Source organism: Brachypodium distachyon, chromosome 2 (assembly GCF_000005505.3).
Source record: "Brachypodium distachyon strain Bd21 chromosome 2, Brachypodium_distachyon_v3.0, whole genome shotgun sequence".
In the NCBI taxonomy this organism is placed as follows: Eukaryota; Viridiplantae; Streptophyta; class Magnoliopsida; order Poales; family Poaceae; genus Brachypodium; species Brachypodium distachyon.
This window is the reverse complement of record NC_016132.3, coordinates 35385471-35394179: the sequence shown is the minus strand read 5'-3', so window position 1 is coordinate 35394179 and position 8709 is coordinate 35385471. Positions and strand designations below refer to the sequence as shown.

Sequence of the window (8709 nt, the reverse complement as noted above, 5' to 3'; positions counted from 1 at the left end):
GAATATCTCAGTTGGTCTCTTCCAATTATGTAATTCTTTCGAATCAGAACGCTTGGATCATAAGGAGTTGGAGAAGGTTTACAATCAGCATAGCCGAAATGACTTAAGATCTTCTCCACATAGTGAGATTGCAACAAAGTGATCTCACCATTGTCGCCTCTCACGAGCTTGATGTTCAGAATAACATCAGCTACACCAAGGTCTTTCATCTCAAAGCACTTCGACAAGAAAGTCTTAACCTTCTTCAATCACTTTGAGGTTAGTTCTAATTATTAGTATGTCATCGACATACAAACAAAGTATAACTCCCTCACCCCCACCATGGCGGTAGTATACACATTTGTCAGCTTCGTTTACAACAAAGCCGACAGATGTTAAAGTTTTGTCAAACTTCTCATGCCATTGCTTAGGAGCTTATTTCAGGCCATATAGAGACTTTAATAACTTACACACTTTGCCTTCATGACCCTTTATTACAATGTGAATTATGTAAATTTCCTCGTCCAACTCTCCGTTAAGGAAAGCTGTCTTAGCGTCCATTTGATGGACGATCAGACCATATGAGACAGCCAGTGATAGTAATAATCTGATTGTAGTCAATCGAGCTACAGGTGAGTAAGTATCAAAGAAATTTTCACCTTCTTTCTGGGTAAAACCCTTGGCCACAAGCCGCGCCTTGTACTTCTCAATAGTACCATCAGGCCTAAACTTTTTCTTGAATATCCACTTGCATCCTACAGGTTTGCACCCGTACGGACGGTCAACGACCTCCCAAGTACCATTAGCCATGATAGAATTCATCTCACTACGAATGGCTTCCTTCCAATAGTCTGCATCCGAAGATGCAAATGCCTCATTAATGGTTTTAGGGGTGTCATCCACAAGATACATAATGAAATCATCACCAAAGAATTTAGCAATCCTTTGTCGCTTAACCCTAATAGGGGCTTCATTGTCATACTCCTCAGGAATCTCATCAAGTGTTTGTTCAAGATTTTACACTAGGATGGCGGGTTCAGGAGCTACACCATGATCCTGATGTTCCTCTGAACTGACGGGTTCAGCAGGTACATCATGATCCTCTCTAGATGTGCTATGCATATCTCTCATGGGAAATATGTCCTCAAAGAATGTAGCATCCCTGGACTCCATAATTGTACCGACGCTCATGTCAGGTACTCCAGAATTTACAACCAAGAATCTATAGCCAACACTCCGAAGTGCGTAGCCAAGAAAGACACAATCAATGGTTTTTGGTCCAAGCTTACGTTTCTTGGTAATTGGCACATTGACTTTCGCCAAACAACCCAAGTCCGTAAGTAAGAAAGTGTGAGTCTTCTTTTCCCATAGCTCGTATGGGGTGAATTATTTATCTTTTGCGGGAACACGATTTAAGACATGACATGAAGTCAATAGCGCCCCCCCCACCATGCCTCGGATAAACCAGCAGTGTCTAACATGGCGTCGACCAAGTCAGTCAGCGTGCGGTTTTTCCTCTCAGGAACCCTGTTTGACTGGGGCGAATAGGGAGGCATCCTCTCATGGACTATGCCATGTTCCTCACAAAATGAATTAAACTCACTGGAGAAATATTCTCCACCGCGGTCAGACCGCAAACGTTTAATTTTCTTCTCAAGTTGATTCTCGACTTCAGCTTTATAGATCTTAAAATAATGCAATGCTTCATCCTTTGATTTTAATAAATACACATAACAGAATCTAGTCGCATCATCAATGAAAGTCATAAAGTAACGTTTTCCACCTTTGGTTAGTACACCGTTCATCTCACAAAGATCAGAATGTATGAGCTCTAACGGTGCTAGGTTCCTCTCCTTAGCAGCCTTGAGAGGCTTGCGAGGCTGCTTCGCTTGCACACAAGCTTGGCACTTCGAACCTTTAGCCATAGTGATTTTAGGGATTAAACTCAGATTTGCTAATCGCGTCATGCAACCAAAATTAATGTGACAAAGTCGTGAATGCCAAACATTAGACCCATTATTAATAGAATTGATGCTGTTCACGTCCTTATTACAAAAATCCGAAAGGGATAAGCGGAACAAGCCTCCGCACTCAGAACCGTTATCAATAAATTGTCCATACTTAGACACAATAACTTTAACACTAACTTAAATCCGTCCTTGCAAAGGAGGGATCAACTAACAAGATTCTTCTAAATGGAGGGCACATGCTGCACGTTCCTCAGCTGCACGATCTTTTCCGAAGTAAACTTCAGATCCACCGTGCCAACACCATGAACAGAAGCATGGGCGCCGTTCCCCATCGTCACGAGGAGCTGATGGCCTGATATGAAGAAAACAAGAAAATATCAGCACACACATGAATAGTTGCACCTGTATCGACACACCAATAGTGGACTGATATACAGAAAATACAGTAAATAAATTACCGTACCTGCCTGCATCTTCATTATTGCCAATGGTCAGATTAGCAAACTTTTTGCCGAATCTGTCCTCCTTTGCGCTCCTTGCAGTTACTCGCCCAGTGGTCAAGTCCTCCGCACACAAGGCAAGGATCCTTGTCCTTGTTGCCTCCTTTCTTCTTCTTCTTCTTGAAAGTGGTAGTGTTCTTTGGACCAGCATTGTTGAATGCTTTTCCCTTTCCCTTGTTGTTACTGTTGTTGTGGTTGTTACTTTGAACCATGTTGGCAGTGGACGTATCCTCTTGTGTGTTGCCTTTGGGGCCAGCATCTTTTGCTCTTGCCTTCTCCTCAACATCAAGAGTCCCAATCAGGTTCTCCACAGAGATTTCTTGTCTCTTGTGTTTTAGTGAAGTAGCAAAGTTCCTCCACGAGGGAGGAAGCTTGGCGATGATGCCCTCGGCGACAAACTTGTCGGGTAGTGGACACTTGAATTGCTCAAGTTCCTTAGCCATAGTCAGTAAATCATGAGCTTGTTCCACTACAGATCGGTTTGCAACCATCTTATAGTCAAAGAATTGCTCCATGACGTACAGCTCACCGCCAGCGTCAGATGCGCCAAACTTAGCATCGAGAGCATCCCGCAACTCTTTGGCATCCTGATAGTGCAGATAAGCATCAACGAGCTTATCTCCCAGCACACTACAGATCGCACCGACGACTACAACACAAGCCTCAACATACAGCCGCTGAGAAGCAATTGTTTGAGTCTTCCCGTGTTATACCGCCCACCATGCGCCCATAGCCACGAGCCACATATGACATTTATACTGCCACCTCATAAAGTGCAGTCCAGTAAACACAGGAGGTTTCAATACGACAGCAAATTGAGACATCGAAAATTGCCTACACGAATAAGGTTTTTGGATTGCTGAGTAATTAGGTAATTTCGATGAATATTTAATCTAGAAAAACAATGTGTAAAACATGTAGCATATTATATCATGCAAACTAGACAAATTAAATAACAACGCACAACAATAAAACTCATCTAATTTCATGGCATGAATAATAGAACTACTAATCAAAATCAACAAGAAAGAGCAAATTACGTACGGTGCTGTACTCTTTTCTTGTGTTTGTTTGTTGAGGTCGGTGATGCGTCCGGTGGCGTCGATGTTGACGCCAACAGCAGCAGCAGCAGCCTTGACTACCTCCTGAGTAGCAGCCAGCGTCTGCACTTGCGCCTGTGCAGCAGCAGTTGCCTAGGCTTGGAGTTGTGCAGCCTGCTGCTGCTGAGCTAGAGCGGCAGCCTGAGCCGCGGGATCTCCGAGGTCGTCGGCCATTGGTGATGAAGATGCCGACGAAACAGGGACGTGAAGAAGCGAGCAGTCGCGTGGAACGTTCCCCAAAAACCTTATCGACCGTCTCCCAGGCAGGATCTCGAAGGTCGGGGTTCCGGAGGCCTGCTCTCTCGGCGATCTGTGCACGCAGTCGACGGGATGGAGTAGCAGTTGGCAGCGAACAACGAGACTGGATCGTTCCGTCCGGAGGCCGCGGTCGTCTTATTATATAGGCACGCAGGCGGACTTCGGTTCGGTTTAGGAAATCAAAACCGACTCCGCATTTATCAGAATTTGTTACGCGTCCGCAACGGATTCCGACTGCCAAAAAGATAAGCACAGGTCGAACTTGATCCACGAAATGCAGCACGCGTCGCTCGCGTCGAGGCGAGCGGAGGAGGAGGAGGAGGAGCGCGTGTGGGGATTTCCCTTGCTCACTTGCTGAAGAGGTGAGAACCAACATACCTTATATATTGGTCCAACTCCCCCTAAACTAATAAGGTGGGATTATTCCCACTTCCTCATCCCACTACATGAATGGGCTTTTAAGATTTTCCAGGAATTAATTTCAGATTGGGCCTTGGGCCTAACCCAAAATTCCAACACATGGTACCTCAAAACATTACAAGCACGCGTAGGTAAAATCAAAACAAAAAACATCACTTTTCTCTTATGTAGGTGTATCCCTGTCCTGCATTCAAGGGTGCCATCTATATAAACCACCACAAATCACCTCAATACATCCACTGCTACCATTATTGTTTACTGCAAGAGATGTGTTGACTAGAGATCCGAGTTCCGGTCGCTCAGACCAAAAGATGTGCTTATTTGCCTCCGGCAAAGGCTTTGCCGGCGGCTTTCTGTTGGGGCCTCCGCCAAAGGCCGTCGGTACCAAGACCTGCCGGTAAAACCTTCTTTGCCGGAGGCTTTTTCACGGGCCCTTTGGTAAAGCCTTTGCCGGAGGCTTTTTACAGCGCCCGGCAAAGAAAAGTAGCTGACGGCAAGAAACGGCACAGCATGGCTTTGCCGGCGGCCAACCTTCGGCAAAGAAACTCCAAACAAAAAAAAAGAAATAGCAGACTCAACAATTTCTTTGCCGTCGAATACAGCCGTCGGCAAAGAAAATAAAACGTACTAAAAAAAATGAACGCCGCCGGTTGGCCGCCGCTGCTGATTGCACGTGCTTGCCCCGGCCGCTGCTGCTGCTTGCAGCTGCTTGTGGGCAGCCGCTGCTGCACGCTGCTTGCCGGCAGCTCCTGCTGCATGCGTTCGCTCGCCCCGGACGTCGCTGCTGCGCTCGCTCGCCCCGGCCGCCGCTGCTGCGCTGCTTTCCGGCCGCAACCGCTGCTCCTCGCCCCGCAGCCCTGGGGCCACTCCTCCTTGCCGTTCCTCCTTGTGCCGCCGCAGCTTCTGGCAGAAGAAAGAGAGGAGGTAACAAGAGGGAGGGAGAGCGGAGGGAACCGGCTGCACGCGCCGCTCCTACCCAGCTCGCCGCGCGCTGCTCCTGCCCAGCCCGCTGCGCACCGCCACACCTCACCAGACGCCGCGTACCGCTGCCCTCGCCGCGCGCCGTCGCGCCCCGCTGCTGCCGCCCGGCCTGGTGGCTTGCCTGCCGCCTCCGGCTACCTGTGCCTCATCCCGCCACGCGCCGCGCCTGGAGGAAGAACGGAGGAGGGAGAGAGAGAGAGAGAAAGAGAGAGAGAGAGAGAGAGAGAGAGAGAGAGAGAAAGAGAGAGAGAGAGAGAGAGGCGGAGGACCGGCTGTGCTGCAGAGGTCGCTGGCGTGGGGATTAATGCGGATAGAGAGGAGATAAGAGAGAAGGCAAAAAGATAAGGTTGTGGGAGAGAAGTCAAGGAGATAAGAGGAGAGGAGAGAGATGAATGGCTCAGACCAAGCCATGTCACCGATCCGTGGCACGGTTACGCTGATCGGTGACATGGCAAATATGCCTTTTCCGGAGGCTAGGCTAGGCCTCCGGCAAAGACTAGTGTCTTTGCCGGAGGCCGGCCTCCGGCAAAGGCATATTTTTGGGGGTTTTTCGTTTGTATACTTAGCAAATGTTTTTTCCGGTTTAATTTTTTTATTTTCACTTGTAATTTTTATCCCATGTTTACATACCAATGAACTGACGTCACGCCAAAAATCATTAATTTTTGATAAAGAAGGCTTTGCCGGAGGCCCGAGAAAAAGCCTCCGGCAAAGTGAGTTTTTCCCGTAGTGTCGACTTTCCGAAGCTAAGTGGCCTGCACGTTGTCGTGCTCGAATGATACAACCTTGTATGCCCAGTGAGTTCCGTCGTCGGTTGCACTAATTCGCAGCATCTTCCGATTGGAGGATAGACGGATGGGCTCTACATAACGTAGTCGATCATCACTTCAACTTATATTAAGTCTTGACCTGGGCTGCACTATGGCGCGACCAACGCTAGATATTCACATCGCGCGTAGGACTCAGGCCAGGTAGAACAAGTATTGCATGCATGCACATGTAATAAAAATCTAAAATTGGAATGTTTTAACTTTTAAACCATATACCCAATTTACATTCTGTATTCAAGGTTAGCTTTGTCTGGAGGAGATCTTCGAAACTAGATCTCATGTTAATATATTTCTCCAACTTTCTTCTATCTTAAAATTTACAATCGGATAATCTATCAAGTTGCCGATCATGTTAGTAACAAATTATCATGTGGTCTTTCTGAATTAAAGTTACCGTCTGTCAAAATTTACCATCGGATAATCTATCAAGTTGCCAGTCATGTTACTAACAAATTAGCATGGGGTCTTTTTGAATTAAAGTTATCGTCTGTTGTAGTAAAATAATTAAAACCTGGGCCGGACCATAAATCCTACATGGCAACAACCAAGTCAACATTCCCTAAGATTAGGTCAACATGCCAATGAGGCACGGTCATTCCAACTAGACGCTGGTTAAAGGGAGTCAACAAGTCAAGCCTCCAAAGCCATGGTCAAATTAAGAGGTGGAAAGGCTTGAGCAAGGGCCAAGAAAGGAGAAGAGGGGGCTAAATGCAAAAGAGCAAAAGGTGTAGGAATGGTGCTTTTTGTCCATGATGGACCATGAAACGATTCCTACTTTTTCCACTTGGTGCATACAAAAGCTATGAACCAAGAAACGCATTTTACCACTTTTCTCCCCCCACGCCCCTCAAAGGTAGCCATGGTCTTTTGTCATGGACCCCTAGGCTATAAATTCCCCCACCCCATGGGGGCATGTACCATTCACTCTCAACTTGAATAAACTCAAGGAGAGATGGCTAGAGCCTCTTTGAGAAGCTCTAGTTTTGAGATTTCGGGAAGACGTGTTCGGCCTGAACTCGAAGGAGACGAGAATTGGGTTAGAGTTCTGAGGGTATCCCAAGGATCTCTTGCTAAGTGGTTTGGGAAGACGTGATCGTCCCAAACACTTTGGCTAACAACCTCCTCGAAGCCTCTCCTAGCATAGGACTAAGTCGTATCCGTAGGATCGACCGAACCTATTCAAAAAATATTGACATGTCAAACTTGTCCAAGCGTATGGCGACCTTCGCTATAAGTTTGCATGCACTTGTGCCATCGAGCATTGGCATCCCTTACTCTTGTTGTTGTCCAGAATAACAACACCGTTCAATAGTATATGAAGTTAACATCCAATAGTATATGAAGTTTGCACCGTGCCAACAATAAGTTACCACATGGTAATTACTTATTTCAAACACTACTACAAAACGGTCTATACGTAACGACACATTAGTAACGGGTCCGGCGTGACCGTTACTGATGAATAACATCAGTGTCGGTCGCGGCCGTGACCGTTACTGATGAACAGAACGGGGTCTGCCCGTCCCCGCCCAGCCATACATCAGTGGCGGTCACGCGAGCCGACCGCCACTGACGAACCATCATACCTCGCGAGAGACATCAGTGGCGGTCGCTTATGCGTCGACCGTTACTGGTGAGTGATACATCAGTAACGGTCGACACGACGCGCCCGCCACTAATGAACAGAGCATATCAGTAACGGTCGTTTGAGGCCGGACCGTTACTAATGTGTGGTACATCTATAGCGGGCTGGTGTTCAGCGACCGTCACTGATGTCGCCCCTGTTATCCGTAACGGTCGTCCATGTCGCGACCGACACTGATGAGCGGCACGGTTTAAATACACTGCACAGAGCCGCAGCTGGTCGTGCTGCGCGTCTCCACCGAGACCACGTGCGGCCCTTCTCCTCCAAATCCGGCGGAGCCCTGCCGGATTTCCCCATGGCGGCTGATGGGACCGGCAGCAGGTATCCCCTCCCTCCCTCTCCCTTCTTCCCCTCTTCCCCGGCCGGCCCCCATCTCCATATCCGGCTGCCGGACTCCGGCGAGCTCCATTTTTGAAGCTCCGGCCGCCGGCGGCCGGTGAGCTCCATTTTTCGAGCCCCAAGCTTTCCTCTCACTTGCGAGCTCTCTCTCCCTCCCGATCTCTCTCGCTGGCCTCCAATTTATCTCCGAAGTTCCCCAATTTCAAAATTTTGAGCTTCGGTCGTCGGCCAAAATGCGGCCTCCTCGTCGTCGCCCGGAGCTTCCCTCTCGCTTGCGGGCTCTCTCTCCCTCCCGATGTTTCTTGCCGGCCTCCAATTTCTCTCTGAATGTCTATAATTTTGAATGTCTATAATTTCAAATTATTAGTTAGCTTCGGTTAATTAACACCTTAATCCCTTGTCAATGATTAGGTAACTATTTTATTTTATTTTTTTCTTGTGTATTGTGTTGTAGATCGAAGGACCGTTCTTGGATGTACGCCAAGGAAAGAATCAATGCTCGATGGAAAACCGAATGGACGGTCTTTTTTGGAGTCGCGAAAGGTGATATGGAACGGAAAGGACTTTTGATGATGCGCTGTCCATGTCGCAAAGGTGGAAACACATGCATGATGAAGCCTGAAGATGTTCAGATGCATGTGCTGGCATTGGGTTTTGTGGAAGGCTATTCTCGCTGGACTTGTGACG

General features: G+C 47.7%; 1 long non-coding RNA gene across 1 annotated transcript; it reads right to left on the bottom strand.

Annotated features, from left to right (window-relative positions):
* Nucleotides 1-1986: 1986 nt before the first annotated feature.
* On the bottom strand, nucleotides 1987-2828 carry LOC112271047. Its single transcript, XR_002963835.1, has 2 exons — nucleotides 2413-2828; nucleotides 1987-2301 (listed from the first exon to the last, which is right to left on the bottom strand). It is a non-coding gene; the product is annotated as an uncharacterized LOC112271047 (long non-coding RNA).
* Between the last annotated feature and the right edge of the window lie 5881 nt (nucleotides 2829-8709).